The sequence below is a fragment of the Peromyscus maniculatus genome, chromosome 4, assembly GCF_049852395.1.
Source record: "Peromyscus maniculatus bairdii isolate BWxNUB_F1_BW_parent chromosome 4, HU_Pman_BW_mat_3.1, whole genome shotgun sequence".
NCBI classification, from domain to species: domain Eukaryota; kingdom Metazoa; phylum Chordata; class Mammalia; order Rodentia; family Cricetidae; genus Peromyscus; species Peromyscus maniculatus.
The window spans coordinates 90222592-90240086 of NC_134855.1; the positions used below are offsets into that span (position 1 = coordinate 90222592).

At 40.9% G+C, this 17495-nt stretch overlaps 2 protein-coding genes across 2 annotated transcripts in view; one reads left to right on the plus strand and one right to left on the minus strand.

Moving 5' to 3' along the window:
* Chrm5 (cholinergic receptor muscarinic 5) overlaps window positions 1–10607 on the minus strand; it is a 63932-nt gene extending 53325 nt beyond the window's left edge. Inside the window, exon 1 of the mRNA XM_006992660.4 lies at window positions 9756–10607. The gene's annotated coding sequence lies outside the window, so the exon portion shown is untranslated. The remainder of the gene's footprint in view (window positions 1–9755) is intronic.
* Aven (apoptosis and caspase activation inhibitor) overlaps window positions 1–17495 on the plus strand; it is a 137226-nt gene that overhangs the window by 38880 nt on the left and 80851 nt on the right. The gene's annotated exons all lie outside the window — the stretch shown is intronic.

The following is a 17495-nucleotide window of genomic DNA, read 5'->3' on the forward strand; positions in this document are numbered from 1 at the left end:
TGGGCCTCTTTCTAGTTTTAAATAGGAATAGTGAATTGTGAAATCGTCCTTTCTAAGATGAACTTGGATGTGATGCAGAGAAGACAAAGTTGCATCAAGATCCCATCACAGGAAACACAAGTGTGTAAGAGAACACATGATTCTCTATTTGCAGACATTGTCAAAGACTTTCAAAGCTCAGTTTTCCAGACTTGCTTTCAAAGTGTCCCAAAGGAGAGAAAGGGTGCCAGCTGTGCTCCTTGTGGCCACTGAGCTGGGATGAGCAACTTGAAAGTTAAGCATGTTGACCTAGCCCTCTAACAGAGAATGAGCATGTGCACATTAGCATGCTGACCTAGCCCTGTAACAGAGAATGAGCATGCACACGTTAGAATGGGTTGTGATGCGTGGTGTCTAAGGGAGGAGGCAGTGAGCAGCAGAGGACTTGTTTCAGGCTGTTTTAACTCTCACATTTTTGAAGTGTTGATCAGATGGGCTTTCAGTGGTAGCAATTCATGAAAATCACCTTTCAGGATAGCAGCAGAGCTGTTTCCTCCTAGTCTCAGGGCAGTAGTCAAGCCTTTTGTGTTTCCTTGAGTTGAAGCAGTGGAGGTCTTTGTTCAAGTTGTGTCTAAGAAGGGCAGATGGTAGGTTTTCTGCTGTCAAGAGGGAAGTGATGGATACTTTCTACTTTATTCTCCTGAGAACCCACTTGAGCCTACAGTTATTTTTTCTGTACAGAGTATTAACCCTGTCATAAGCAGTTGATGTTGTGGCCACGAACATAGAGTATTTTTATGAACATATATTCTATATAATCATGGATTTCATTGGCATTTCATACATACATTTAAATGTATTTTGATCACATTCACCACCCCCAGTGTCCTCCCTCTCCTGTCGACTCTCCCTCACCGATTGCTTTTGCTAATTACTCTTCCTTATACTTTCATAAGTTTACTCTTTTTCTTTCTCTCCCTCCCTCCTTCCCTCTTTCCTTCCTCCCCTCCCTCCATTTCTTTTTTCTTTTTCTTGTGTATGTGTGCATGTGTGTGTGACTTAATGGGTTTAATTAGGGTTGAAAATGTTTTTCCCTCACCCAGCAATCACTACCTATAGAAACTCAGGGAAGAATGTGGCCTCATGAGCCCCCTTCCCACTAGCCACCATTAACTACTTATAAATATTCAAAGATGGCTCTGACCTTTCTTTTGTTGTTTTGAGAAGGGTCTAATATAACAGGGTGGGCTGTTAGCTGATTAAGATCTAGCATGAGCTGCATGTCCTGATCCTCCAGCTTCCACCTCTGGAGTGTCTGGGATTCCAGATGTGTCTGCCTCTAGCACCTCATGTTGGGTGGTGCTGGAGATGAAGCCCAGGGCATCTGGTATGCTAAACTGGGATCTCTACCCACTAAGCTACACTCACAAGCACCTAAATCTTCAGGGAAGGGTGAGGCCTCTTGAGTACCTCCCCTCTCCGTGGCAGCTTGTTGATGGGTACATGCTTTGCAGGATTTGTGCAGGTGATCACAACTGCTGTGAGTTTATAGATGAAACAGCCATGGCATGTCTGAAAGACAGTGTTCCATATTCCATCCCTTCCTCCATTACATTCTTCCTCCCTCTCTTCCCTGATGTCCCCTGAGCCTTGGAGGGGGTGTCCCCTAAGGCTGAGCACTCAGCAGTCACTTTCTCTCATCACTTGGACCAGTTTAGGCATCTCCTTTTTGTATAAGAAATGGCTGTGGGGAGTTGCTTTCCCTCTCAAGAGATCCTGGAATATTGGTTATTTTATTCCTGTCCATAATAGATGATACCACCAGAGCCTTGCTCAGAAGTGGGAGGGGAGAGCATACAAAAGAAAGTAACCCATGATTCCACTGTCTAGGACATCTGCCTCAAAAGTTCAGTTGGCAATCTGAGACAGAAAAGATAAGTTTATTTAAAAAGTTCTCACCTTTTCCTGGTACTTAGGTTTGTTGGTAATGCAAATGGTTGTACATTTACGGCTGTAACAGGTCAGTCTGATTCTTTAAAACCTTTATGAGTATAAAGTTATAAGGAATTTATAATATGGTTTTAGAGGACCTTACAAAATAAAGGTGTGCAGGCCACTGGAGCTTTTCTCCTCTTGTCTATTTATGGCTGTCCCACAAAAGCATATGATCTCAGAGGAGTGCAACTTGACAGTTAAAGCTGTGTAGTAACCGCACAGGCATTGGCTGGTTTGGAATAGTTCGAAATAAAATACGGCAGAATCTCAAGAACATATATTAAAACACATCTCTTGGGAAATGGAGAAAATTTTGGTTACTCTGTAACCGTGTTTGTGTGTTCATGTACATGTTAAGGCACATTTGTGTGCTTGCATGTGGAGGCCAGAGGCCAGCCCTGGGTGGTGTTACTTGGGCGTGGTCTGCTTAATTTTGATACAGGGTCTCTCAATGGCCTGGAGCTCCCTGATTAAGCTAGGTTGTCTAGCCAGTAAGCCCCAGGGACCGTCCTCTGCTGCCTCCTCAGTGGCTCACAAGTGTGCGCCACCATTTCAGGCATTTTTTTTTTTTTGAATGTGAATGTAGGGATTGACTTAAATTTTGGCTGCAAGCACTTTAGTGACTGAACCATCTCCCCAGCCAGGTAACTAGTTTTAAAATAGGATTCATTTGATACCAGTTATGACAACTCCTCAGTGAACGGAGTTGACCTGGAGAAGGATACTGAGCAGAAATGAGTAAACTGTCATATAACTGATAGGTCAAATATAATAATCAAAATTTTCTTTTGCATAGAGATCAGATTTCTGCTCTTTTTTTTTTTTTTTTTTTTTTTTTTGAGACAGTATCTCATATAGTGCAGGGGCTTAGAGCTTGTTTTACAGCTGAGGGTAACCTTGAACTTCGTATCCTTCAATTTGTATGTCCCTAGTGCTGGGGTTACAGGTGTGGGCCACCATGCCTTGCTGATGTGGTAGTGGCAGGTATTGGGGACCAAATGCAGGGTACTGTGCAGAGGCAAGCACTTACTCACTATATAGCTCTGGCTGACTCTGCTTCCCACATTCTGGAATTACTTATTTCCCCCTTTTAAAGTGAATTTTATCTACTATAACATGCTACCATACTCAGTTACATTGAAGCTTAGGTCTAAGTACTCAGGCTCTCTCTTGCTTTCATAGTCAGTTAAGTTACTGAGCCCATAGCCTGGAATCAGCTAAGGATGATAAAATGATTGGCAAAATGTTAAGGAAGGAATATTTGGAAGGGTCCTCCTTATTGGTATTTCCAACCATTCTTTTGGTTTCTCACACTTCATTCTGAAACATTTTATGGCAAAATTTCACTGTTTTGTTTCTATGCTTGACTTCCTGATTACACATGATATAATTTACTGAGATCTTGTTCATTTTATTTACTTCCAGCCTATTTCACCCAACCCAAATTATAGCTGTTTAAAATAAACTTTAATTTGAATCCTAGGTCTTGGTTGCTTGATCATTGTTGAGGCAACGCAACAACCGTGTGGCCTTCTATATGTCTGGGCAATGCTGGTTTGCAGCCTGTATCCTCTTAGCTAGCCAATACTATTGATTCACATGACTCACGTGAGGAATTGTGGAGTGGTCCTTGGCAGTATCTGTTTGGAATCAAAAACGTGTAAAATGGAGCATGGCTTTGTGAGTCCTGTAGGTGGCAGAACAATGACAATGTGTAGACTCTAGGAGGTGTCCGGGAAGAGCATGGGAGGGACGGCAAAAGCAGGGGACCCGCAGGCCTTTCTGTCTCAGAGATCTGGTTTCTGTGCATTCCATAGCGACAGTTTAGCCAAGATCTTTCCTGAAGGACTGTAACTGCTAAAATATGGGATGACGAAACTCCAGATCTTAAGCTGTGCACACAAACATCGAACTCTAGACGTGGTGAAGACCACACATCTAATCATTTCTTTACTGCAGTTAACTCACCGTAGCGCCCAGGATGAGTTCTAAAGCAATACCAGCTATGCCTGCCTTCATTTCCATCACAGCACAGGCTTTTGCCACTGCCCCTGCTTGTACAGAAACCATGACTGTTGGGCATAGAGTTATTTAACTGATGGGAAATCCTGAGGTTCTGGTGAGGCTGACTCACAAACTCAGATTTGTCTGAGATACTTGAGCACAGTCTAAGGGCTGGAGGGAAAAGGAAAATAAATGTAAGATTTTGAGGATGTAATTTTCTCTGCTCTCACCATCTGATAGCTGATGTCACTTCACTATCTCTTCAGTTTCTGTGTTTTATTTTTTTTTCATTTATTTTATGTGTATGAGTATTTCGTCTGCATGTGTCTGTGCACTACATGTATACCTGGTGACCTAGGAGGCCAGGAGAGGGCATCGGATCCCCTGGATCCGGAGATGCAATCTACCATGGGGGTGCTGAGTATGGAACCCTGGTCCTCTGAAAGAGCAGCACTCTGGAGCCTTCTCCCCAGGCCCTATCTCTTCAGTTTCTTTGCAGAATGTTTTCCCGCAGTTTCCTGTAATCACCTTTTAACAGCAAAACCAATTGAAATCCTTTGAGACTATTGATTTCCTGGATCTCAACATAGTGTGGAAAATGAGATTTCCATATTTCAAGTAGAGCAGAAATATAAGTGATAAATATGCTATATTATATTTGCTCATTTGCTAATACCATAGTTTTCTTAATGGGTATGGTTTCTACATGGCTTTTATTTCAGTACAAGTGCTCTAAAAGGCCATCATACCAAGTAAACTACTTGCTCTTCTCCAGTGAAGGAAACTGACATATATTTAGGACCTCTGTTTTTCTGCTTGTTTGAGACTGTTCTTGAATGTACTACTGGAATATATATTTTCATACTTATTGAGCACACCCACTGATCTCTGAACATACTTGAAAATAGACAATGGGTATGATCATTATTCTTATGGCTCTCACCCATAAGTAATGCAGAGTTTCCTAGACAAGACAAACATACATTTTCAGTGATAACCTGACAAAGTCTTAGAGGAGAAGCAGTCTCCAAGTGCTAGGGCAGTTTCTAGCCATGAATGGCTTTTCTGTAGGTGTTACAAGTCCCCAGAAATGACCACCTGTAGAAGACTGTCCTTATAACAGTATGTGAGAGCTAAGAGATTAAGTACTAAAGGAGTGCCAAAAACCATGACTTTAATTGTACACTAGCGAGCCTCTTTGGAGTATTGTTCCAGAAAGTTCAAAGTTTGTATTAGAGTAACTAAACTGGACATTGTCCCTTGCTTGGTGTTCAAAGAGCTCAGTATTTGATACTCTGTTTCTATGGTGATGAGTAGGAAGGATCATCATGTGATCTGATGACAGCAGCAGCATGACATTGCACAGGAGAACTGTAAAAGCATTTTCTGATTGATCTGGATTCTTGAGTTATTTGACTAATTTTTAAAAAAGATTTATTTATTATGTATATAGTATTCTGCCTACATGCCAGAAGAGGGCACCAGATGGAATTATAGATGGTTGTGTCACCATGTGGTTGCTGGGAATTGAACTTGGGACTTCTAGAAGAGCAGCCAGTGCTCTTAACCTCTGAGCCATCTCTCCAGCCCCTAATATTTTATGTTATATGAAAAATAGAGGATGTCAGGATTGCCCAACTGTTCAATAATACAGTGTAATTAATCAGCACATAGAAGCAGATAAGTGCTTTTACAGTCTTGCCACATTCTGTCATTTCAAGCAAAAGGGGTTACCATAAATAATGAGGTTGGCTTGTAATCATGTGTAGAGTTGTTTTGCTTTGTATGTAATATTTGTGTATGTTCTATACCTAGGAGGCCATCACAGATGACTAGGGTTTTGAGCTGGGACAATTGCTATTAGTCTAAAGGGAAACTACACCTGTGTTTGTGGAAGACTCATCTGCCTGCCACTGTCATTGGAAGCTAACTGTAGTTACAGACAAATCTGATGACAAGAGGGAAGGTGGTCTCTATGTGTACATGCGTCGGTAAGAGGAGCGTCTGTCTTCACTTCCTGTGTTGAGCTCTGACTTATAATTCCTGAATTCTTTTTATATTTTCTTTGCAAATTCATGTTGAAGGATGTTATGGAACACAGTATTTTTACTAATGAAGGAGATTCTCTCTTAACAAATTCTTGTTTTCTTAGAAGGGTGTTAACTGGGCCCTTCTCACTCCCAGCCTACCACATTAGTTTGAATGTCATACACTAGTTACCCTGGGCTCCACATGAGAATGTATACTTGGGACTCTCTCAGCGAGAGGCCCTGTCTTTCCCATTTGAGGTGTACTGAGACAGCTTTTCTCAAGTTTTTTTTGAGTAGCCTTGATGTCCCCAGTTGTACTGGGGGCAGTCTTGCACCTGAGACTTCTTTTGTCACTCCTTTTTCTTGCTCTACTAATGCCTCTTGCTTGCTTACTGGAATTTTCTTCTATCTCGTTTTTTCCTCATCTGTGAAATTAAGTAACATGATGTTTACATCCCCCACAATGTTTCAAATGATTAGTGAGGTATGCCGTAAAGTGGTACTTTTATCCTTCGTAGTTGATGCTGAAAAGTGAGAGGTGCTGTGAAAGCCTTTTTCTTTCCTAATCCAGCTCTTGCCACAGGTCTTCCTGGTGTCTCAGTGGTGTGACTTGAAATGAGCATGCTTGCAGCTCTTCTGCATCTAGCTCCTCTGAAAGGGTATAATCATATTTGATATCAGCCAATTCCCCAGTCATAGACCATGATGTCACAAACCAAAGATCATTCTCTCCCAGCAGGAACAAGCTGGAGAGGAGGAGAATGTCCATGATGAGTTACATCTTTATTCAAACTCAGTCACTTCTTAAAGAAAATGAACCACAAGACAGAATCCTGCTGAAGTCCTACTGAAATACCCATTGAATTAAGCAGAACACTGTACACACCACTATACTACATTAAAAAAATTGTTTCAAAAAATTAAAAACTTATAAGTTACACAAATGTACATAAGCAAACATATTTAAAGCACTTAAAATAGGGCTTCTTGATAAGATAAATGCTAATACATTAACATGAATTTTATATATATTTCTAATTTTAACATACAAATGTAACAATAAAATTATGTTGCTTGTCATTTCAGGCAAAATGACTTCCTTTTAAAGACTGGTATGATAGCAGAGACACTTGGTGGAAGAGCTTCATTTTGACCCATGCACCTGTTTTTCTTATACTTTAAATAGGAAACTTATAGGATGATATAAATGGAAGTTTGGATTATACAAATGGCCAGAATCTAAGATATAGCATAATAGATGTCACTAATAAGGATACAATAGTTAAAACATTTACCCCGTATCTTATTGATTCACGGAAACAATTAGTAGTCATTGACTATTCGCCAAGATTTAAAATCTCATGAATTGTTAAATCTACTGATACTAAGGAAAATTCTCATGAATAAACTCAATCTTAAGGTACTCACTTAAAAACCCCTTACATGGTTTTAGATGCTGGTTCACTGAACAACTTGAGTTCAATCCCCAATAAAGGTAGGAGACAATTCCACAGTTTCCTCTGATCTCTCCATATACGGTGGCCCACCTACCTACCCACCCACCACTCTCTCTGTCTGTGTCTCTGTTCTCTGTCTCTGTCTCACACATGCACCCCACACAAACAATTTGAAAAACTAAACCTGCTGGGCATGGTGGCACATGCCCAGAGGCAGGCAGATCTTTAGTGAGGTTAGCCTGGTCTACAGAGTGAGCTCCAGGTCAGCCAGGGCTGTACAGAGAAACCCTGTCTCAAAAAAAAAAAAAAAATCAAATAAATAAATAAATAATAAAATAAAATAATAAAAAATAAACCCTACCCATTTGTACCTATGAGATGCTAAAGATAACAGTGCTTTTAGCTTTTTAGTACATTGGTAATTGTAGATTGTTCTGAATTACTATGTCTTTTTTGGAAGCTGTTGCTGAGGATGACGTAGCTTTCTGAATGGAGAGAAAGTGAAGGTTCACTGGCATTGATGCTGCCATAGACTAACTTAGGAGTTGGTATTTGGTGTCTGTCTGTCCATCTATTGTCATTAGAGGTTAAGCTATGGAAGGAAGCAAAGTCCCCGAGAAGTGGCACATCAATCTTCCTCATAACAGTGAGTAAGTAAAATACCAGGGCCATTATTTTACATCCCCTTCCATTCTGCACAATGATGTAAATTTCCTTTTTCTCTAGATAACTAAATTTTTAAATTATGATTTGAAATATTATTTGGCATTTTTCACTTAAAATTAGTTTTTTTTTGAAGCATGTCAATCTGTAAAACAAAGTGGAAACAGATGAAAAGAACCTGTAACGATCAAGTAAGTCTCAACTGTTAGGATTTGGGAAAAAAGCAAAAACCTAGCCCTTTAGTTAGGCTGTTACATAAGTGAAACTTTGGAATTTATCATCTTTTTTTTTCCCCCCTGAAACACATTGGTGTAGTTGACAGGCAGGCCACTATCTATACTGGAATTACTGCTTGCCTTTGTTACTGGAAAATGACAAGTGAGAGTCTTTAATGACTTTAGATGCAAAAGGTATGTGACATTTAAGACTATCTATGCAGTGTCTGAGAAAGAGTCAAAGAGGGGTGCTGTATCCCACTCTCAGTTAAAAACTGAAAACCAAGAGTTCGGTGAAATGGAGCGGTTTTCCTCCTCCTATTACTTTGTGCTGGGGACGGAATTCAGGCCTCCACAGGCAGGCAAGGGGTCTGTCTGCCCAGCAGCCATCTCCCCAGTGCTCACATTTGTTGTTAGAATAACAACTTTGGACAGTTTTTCTTGGCTTAGCAAATTTCTTTAGTTAGGTGTGGTGTGCATTTGTTATTTTCTTAGCTCCACCCTTCCAAACTAATAGAAATAGCAAAGATTTTTGAACCTGACTTTTCAATTGAACCCAAGACAATGACTTCATAACAATGAAGTTTTATGGAAGAAATTAAAATGTCATCAGGTGAAGGGCGGTTGATGATTCCTTTCTGTGATTTTTACATGGAAAGTCTCTTTCGAAGCCTCATTCTGGAGTGAGTGCTAAGGAGTTTGTACAATGCACTCTACCCTTTAAAATTCTCCCATGGCTTCACTAGTCCTTTGCATTTTTAGTTTGGATTATCAGGCTGGATGAAAACTTTTGAGGTTTTAATGTGCCAGACTTCTTTTTGTTCTGTTCTTAAATATCCTTATTTGCTCTGCTACAGAAATATCCCTGCTATCTTTGGGGTAGATTCACCCCATTAGAGGTTGTTTCCATCAGTGTGAATGAGAGTGACATCACAATTTAGGGTTTTTGTTTGTTTGTTCGTTTTTGTTTTTGCTAAGAATTAAAGTCAGTCTTTGAGCCTTTTAAAAACATTGACATAAATGTTGCTAACCATGCCTGTGAATCCCTCCTTTCCCCCAAGTTTCCTGGCAAGCTTGGTGAACCCTCTGTGGGTACCTTTTAGGCAGCATTCTGGATTCTTCTTATGCTTTCAAGTTACTAAATAAAATTGTAATTCCTAAAAAATGAAGCAAAAGGTGGGATCATTCAGTGAAAAATGAATGGGATTTGCAAGCTATTTTATTGTCAAGTTGTGAGGGACTAACGTGCAGCCTAAGTAGAAACAGGTGTTTACTTCAGAAGGTTTCAATCTGCATAAAGCTTAAGGGAGAAAGAACCACATGAAATCCAGATCTCCTGGCTCGCCCACTGCAGTAGCAGGTTTCATTCCAATAGCCAAGCTATGAATTAATGTTATAAAATTGAGTCTTACCTGGCAGCAGTTGGCTGAAGCGCAGTGAGGAATGCTAAGCTCTCATTCTCGAAATGCCTCTTCCACTGTGCTGGGGTGATCTCTTTCACCCGCGTTGTCTTACTTCTTGCAGCATCTCCGAGGCCCGCTAATCCCGTGGTTGGTGTTAGTTAGAACTGCTCACAGCAAGGCAAAGACTCCATTTGGATAGGATTATGGAAATCAGAGGACGAATTTTGCCTTTATCAGATAACAGCAGTTGATCTGACCACAGCGCTCAGAACTTATTAAAAATTCATTGGCTCTCTCGGCGGTGAGAAATCCTGATTGTTCCTGCAGATGTTTTATGCTCTGGAAAAGTTCTGCTCACCTGTAATTCAGAATTGCAAACGTTTCCAAATCACACTGCGTTAACGTTGTTGTGTGTTCCAAAGTACGGCTGTTCTCTAGCACCTTCTGCTTCTCTTGGCTTTCTCCTGAACAACTTTCCGTCCTCAGCCTCCTGTCTGCAGAGGTGAAGAATTTCTTCTCTTCCTGAGTGCTTCTGTTAACACGTTGCTCTAGTGGTTTCTGAGTGGTGAGGGAAAAATCCAAAAGGAAGAACAGCTTTATCATATCCCAGACACTGAACATGAATGAAACGCTGATAGGATCCGTTCAAACCAGACAGCCAAGTGGTGGGATGCTGCTTTCATACGTAATGAACCCATTAATTACTTCTCTCCATGGACTGCGATTCGTCCTAGCAGGAAGAGAGACAGGAGCAGAGGGCGTGTGCTGTTCACTAGGTGCTCTCTGAGCAGCTTGTCACTGAGGAGGGAATCCAGAGGAGGCTGCAGCTCTGGAGTGTGATCAGGTAGACCAGGCAAGGGTTATTTTGACAGGCAGTTAAATGACGTATTTTTGGAAGGAAAAAAAAAGAGAGCTTAGCTTAGCAAGAGGTAGCTGAAATGCAGTTCCCGGATGTCTTCCGAATGGCATCTCTCCTGTCTGTCCTTTTGGCTGGAAACATTTCCCGCCCTTGCCATGCAGTGTTACAGAGGTTCTGTCCAGTTTTCTCCAGTGAAGGAGAACTTTTCAGAGGTCTTAGAAGGAAAGCATACACTGTGAGTTTTAAAAATGGTGACAGGGAAAGGCTTTCTTTTCCTTAATAAAAGGCACACATGTTTTTATACATCCTTTGGGCACATGTGTTTTGTTGCTGTGGAATAAAACATTACAAATCACTTGGTATAAAATGTAGTGAATGGTCTTCAACCAGTTTTTCTTAAATTACATGAAATTCTCATCAGCTATATAAAGTATAGATATAAAAATGCCAGTTTCATACTTTTTGTACTTGTTAAATCTGGCAAGGACCTTTTACCCATTTCTCAGTGAAGTCCTTAGGACTATGACTAGCCATTAGGATGTTTTAAAAAATTTTAATTGTTGAAAACTTCAAACTTGGACAAATAGACTCCCTTTAGACCCATTGCTGTGATTCAATAACTCCTGGTATTTTTCTCTTTATTGAAATACTTAAAAGGAAATTTCATTTCATTTTTTTTTCTGCTTAACTCTATGCAGTTTAAAACTACACAAACCCTTTCAGATGTTCTCTGTGGTCATCCACACTAGCCACTCTACTTGAAGTCCCTTGTTTCTCCGAAGCTCTCTCTTTTCATAGGGTTTCTCAAGTGAGACTTCAAAGTGTACACTTGTACTTAGTTGGCAAGCGTTATATAACTACATATGAGAAAGAAGTAATTTTAATTTCATAATATCTTCCATGCTGATCTGGAGCGTGAATATACAAGAGAAAATATCTCTAGTACTTTCTTGAGCCCTTTTCTTCTTGACACTGATGCCGTACTACTAAAAAGAATTATAATTTTGGGGGCATGGAGAGGATGGCTCAGTGGTTAAGAGTGTGTATTGCTCTTACAGAGGACCTGAGCACCCATGTTGCCAGCACCCATGTTGGGCAGCTTACAATCACCTGGGACTCTGGTTCTAGGAGACCTGACACCTTCTGGTCACCATGTGCACCTGCACTTGTGTATCTGCACTCATATACACATACCCACACACAGACACAGATAAACAGAATCAACAAATAAATCTTTTAAAAACTTGTGGTTGGATTGGCTCATCGCTTTCTGGGGATTTTCTTGACTCTGTCTAGAATTCAGGATCCTGTCCTAATATTTCAAGAGTATTTTAGGGGCTAGGTAAATGTAGTCAAATATAGTTGCTGCTGAGTAACACCACCTTGCTTGTTTTCTTATCAAACACAGTAGACACTTCTTTAATGAATATTCCAACATTTCACCATTGGCATGGGACAGAGTTCTGTGAGGTAAAGACCTAGCCAGTGAGGCTATGGTGTTCATGAGGACCAGTAACTAGGGCACCACACACCTTTCCCATGTCTAGAGCTCTTCTCTGTGAATTTTACTTCCCACACCTGTGCACACCCAGCTGCTAATTAGACAGCATGTGGTTGTCTGCTTTTCCAGGAATGCAAGAACATGAATGAAGTTTGAGAAAGCTGTGTGCTATGCCTCTTTTGCTGAGGTTTATTCTCATTCAGATCTCTTCTCTCATCTCCCTTCATCTCCCTAAGTGGCTGGATGACTGAGAAATGAGAAGGTGAAATATGGGGAACCATTAAAAGAACATGGACGGAAATTGTTTTCCCGTGCCCGCCTGGGCTTAAAGCCAGTGCTGAGGGCTTCCAGCTATGGAATGCCCCTCTTGGAAGGTACTCATAAATCCTAGGTAACACACTGCCAAGGTCCTCCTCACTCTGCTGTTGTGATGTGAAGGCTTAGTAACTATGTAGCATTTTTACATGATCTCAATCATGCCTTGTTTCTTGTCTTGTTAAATAAAGTTGTATGTGTTTATTACTTAGGCATGTGCCAGTCACTTATAGAAGGCCCAGGAGGTAGTACTATGACATATATATATATATATATATATATATATATATATATATATATATATATATATATTTAAGTTAAAACTGAAAGATGAGCCAAAGTGCCGCTTTCCTCGTTCTAAGTGGTCTGTAATTATCCTTGTCATTTATAATGTCTAGTCAGCATCAGGGAGGCATCTGTCCTATTGGGGAAGTTTATGTGATTAATTGGTGAACAGAGAGGCAGCATAAGGAGCAGTCATAATAAACTGGATGCTTTAGGTTTAAGTTCCTACTCTATTTCAAATCATGATCTCCCAAAAGCTATAAATGGAATTAGAAGAAAATCATTGATTCATTTGATGACCTAGACTGTTCCCAACCCAAAAGAGGTTGTCTCCTTTTCACTCAGTTTGGGACCCTTGTCTGTGGAATGGAACTACTTACATTTAGGGTGGGTCTTCCTACCCCAGTTAACCTTATTTAGATTATTCCTTATATACATGCTCAGAGCTTTGTTTCCATGGTGATTCTAAATCTTGTCAAGTTGACTATAAAGCATACCTGGTATTGATCTTGTTTATAGAAAGCTACACTTATTTTTACTTTCTCGGCTGTACATAGTTCATAGTACATAGTTGGGTTGTGGTATGATCGAGACAATGGCTCCAGCGGCCAGCAGGCTCCTTCCATTCCTTACTGGGAGTGAGGAGTGTTTTGGATGCACCAGTCACCCGTTACCTTTTTAAGCAGAAGCTCTTCTCCAGCATGACCAGCATCTGCCAGATGAGATGTGAAGATTCTCTGGAACCCCAGCTGACCTGCAGATAGTGTTGAGAGTTGACCCTCTTTGAGGATATAATGGAAATTTAGAGAGAAGGATAGCTTCTTCCTTTCTTCTATATTTTGCATCTACAAAGGAGCATTGCTTTTTTTTTTTTAACTTTCTAGAGTCATATATTCTGTTTCTTCATTGTCCCTCAAATACTGTTTTGTTTTTTTTCTCTTTATGTTGTTTTGGTGCCTGTCCTGGATCTCACTCTGTACACCAGGCTGGCTTCGAACTCACCGAGATCTGCCTGGCTCTGCCTCCTGAGTGCTGGGATTAAAGACATGTGCCACCACCACCCGGCCCAAATAGTGTATTTTATAATGCCTACATGGATCTTTTTCTCTTTTTCTCTTGTGTGTGTGTATGTATAGTGTGTGCACTCCTGTTGTATATTTGTTTGCGGCACAGGTGCATAAGGGTGTAAATGAATTTGTATGAGAGTGCATATGGAGGCCCAGAGTTGCTACTGGATGTTTTCTTTGCTCATTCCTTACCTTACTCATGGAGGCAGGTCTATCAGGTGAACCCAGAGCTTGCCAGTATTGCTGTTCTAGCTAGCTAGACCACTCTGGGAAACCATTATTTCAAGTGCTAGAATTACAGGTAGTTGCTACACCACCTCCCATCGTGTAGGATCTGGGGATGCAAACTCTGGCCCTCACAGTCATTTGGCAAGTGCTTTAACTATGGAGCTAGGGATTCATTCAGCTAAATTTCAAGGAGCTGTGACCCTTATAGTAAAGTTGACCATTAGGGAGCAATTGCTTTCCTCCTATTGATCATATCTGAATAAATGGAGAGTATTTTTATATTCAGATGTAGATTTCAGAAGTGTTTCTAAACTTCCTGAGGCATCCCTCTGTCATTGCATCTTGGTTTCCTGCTTCAGACTTTGACCTGTCTTTAACCTCTTCTTTCCGTGAACTGCAGACAACCACTAGAGGTCTCCAGACCTCACTTCAGGAAGCTGATTTTACAGCCTAGTGTACAGACTGGATACGCTCCAGGAGACATTGGGTACTAAGAGTTACTAAGTATTATGTTTCAAATCCCAGTATTGTTCTGTGGTCTGAGCATAGCTTTAAAAAAAAAAAGTGAGGTCTCTGCCCTAGTAGGTACATGTTCATAGGACCACATGTGACCCCAACCACAGCATGCACTTTGCATCCTGATTGCCAGGTCCTTGAGATTTGCAGATTTGTCAGAGACCCTAGAATAGTCTCTAGATACTCATTCACAGTGAGGTCACTCCTGGCCTCCGGTGCTGGGACTCTGCCCCTTTATCAGCCAGGAGCTGTTCTTTGCCGGGCTGTTTGAGTGGGCTCTGGCGTTTGTGTATGTGTCTAATCTTTAGGGAATCTCTATAACACACACATACCCCTTCTGTGAGTAGGCCTCAAAGAGGTTTGCTGCTTTATTCTAGAGAATTTGTTGTTTGGGCCTTTGTCTCACTTGAATCTCTGGTCTCATGGTCTTTGAAATCGAAATGTGCCTTAAAGTAGTGTGCTTTTCAAAGTACTCTTAGTGACCCATGAAAAGCACCGAGTATAACGACTGTCAAGTATGGGGCAAGTGTTTATAGGTACCAGCAGTTGTCATCATTGCAATGGAATGTAATATATTATTACTTCTGGAAGGCACTGTAGAGAAAATGTACTTCTTTCTCCCCATTTCACACAGTAGATGCTGGGATCTATCCTTTCTCATGTGGGTGCATAACCTGTTCTCTTCAGGGCTACATATTTCAGTAGGAAGGCCCAAACTTGGTGCAGTTAGTATCAACTTAATCATCACACTGTTTCATAAGAATTTTTATATGGATAAATATTTTGAACTAAATTGTAATTAGTGGTTCCAAACAAGTTTAAGGATGACTTTAGAAAGCAATCAGCAAAGGGTTTAGTAGAAGTTTCTTGTAGCAGAGGTTCCATAGAAAAATTTAAAAGTTAATGATTAAATTCATTAGATTAATCTAAATGATGAATCTGTTTCTAAACACATAGAATCACTGTACAATATACCAAATGGGCTACTATTTAGCTGTTAAGAATGAAATTTGGCTGGGCACTGGTAGCGCACGCCTTTAATCCCAGCACTTGGGAGGCAGAGCCAGGAGGATCTCTGTGAGTTCAAGGCCATCCTGGTCTACAGAGTGAGATCCAGGACAGGCTTGAAAGCTACACAGAGAAACCCTGTCTCAAAAAACCAAAAAATTTAAAAAAAAATGAAATTCTATCATTTGTGGCAATATGGCTGGACCTAAGATTACTATGTAAAATGAAATAATAATCTCAGCACTCGGGAGGCAGAGCCAGGTGGAGCTCTGTGAGTTCGAGGCCAGCCTGGTCTACAGAGTAAGCTCCAGGACAGGCACCGAAACTACACAGAGAAAAAAAGAAATGCAGTTAGGAGTTCTACTGCTCTAGTAAAGCGGTGGTAGTAAGTTCTCTAACCTCTCCAGCCCTGGGTAGTTGACCTTAGTTAGACTATTAGACATCTGCTGGTTACCACTGCTATTGCATCTTTGGGGAGATCTTGCCTTGCTGCTCATTGTTGTGGTTCATAGGTCGCAGCTGTCGAGGGCCATTGATTGATGATTCCCTTTCTTGGCAGATTGTGTCTCCTCGAAATGGCAGGGAAATTACACCCATGATACCTCAATAATTCGGCTTCCTAAACCAATACCTGAATAATTACAACACCAACTGACATACATGTTAATGAGGGAATGGGAAATCTCTTGGGGGCTTCCTCATGTTCTGAGATCTATATTTAAACATTCTTTAGTATTTCTAATAGCAGCCAGCAACAAGATCTTTCTCAGACAAAAAGATCCACTCTCTCTTCTCAGCCCAAGTAGCCCAGTTGCCATAACAACCTGATAAGGGTGGCACGTTTGCTGCTGTGGTTAAGGTTGTGTCCAGTGCAGTTTTCCGGGTTTTAAAATTCAGCATCACATTCACAGATGTGACAAAACAATTCCATTTATCCACTGATTTGGCTTTCACTCAGTTAAATGTCCAAAACCATCAGCCACCCCTTATTGAAAAAGGTCCGTGAGTTTGATGTCTAGCATTGTGCTTTTGTGAATATATATTTGTTTTCATAAGTAAATGGTATAATTCACAGAAATATAAGGAATATCACATAAGCAGAAAAAGGCCGAAGCTGATTGTCACTGGTTTATTTTGTAAAGGCAATTTATATTTTCTATTGTTCACATACAAAGTAATGAGTTTCATTATGGCATTTTCACACACACACACACACACACACACACACACACACACACACACACACACCATTTAACTTGGTGTCTTAAACTCCCTCTGCCCACCTCTTGTTTGTCTCCTACCTTTCCCCTTCAGTTTTCTTGTCTCATGTATTCCACCACTCTGTCCTTTTCTCTTTCCTTAAGGTGTAGTCCTCCCAATTCAGAATATCCCTCCCACCCAACCCCAAAAAACCTTTGTCCTTTGTTTGGTTAGGATGTAAAAACAAGAAAAAATCCTAGGAGGATGAATCCACGGCATGAGTGAAAAAGTCCTAACCAGGCCAGCACCGGTATAAATTTTAGTCAAGAATAGACACTGTGGATAGAAATATGGTGGGCAAATTCTCAGAGAACTGCATGTATGAGAGGCAGCTGTGTGTGTGTGTGTGTGTGTGTGTGTGTGTGTACACACGTGTGCATGTCTGTCCATCTCCGTACTTTTATAGCACTTCAGTTATCTGACCTTGTCTCTTGGGCCATATGTAAGAAGTTGTATTTGAATAGAGTCCAAGAGGGGGCAGCTTATTATCCTGAGGTAGCAAATTTTACAGTGCACTTGTCCTCCCTGAGACTGGCTGTGTGGGGTGAGGCACCAGGGACCATTAGGAGTTAGGCCCAACTGTTAGAAGTCATCCCAAGCCACTGGGTCAAGCTCCATGCAGCTGGGGTCTGTCAGAGAGGGGAGGGCAGGATTCTGCTTTTTGGCTTTGGCCTCTTATAGACTTTCTTATTGCTATAGTCACTAAAGTT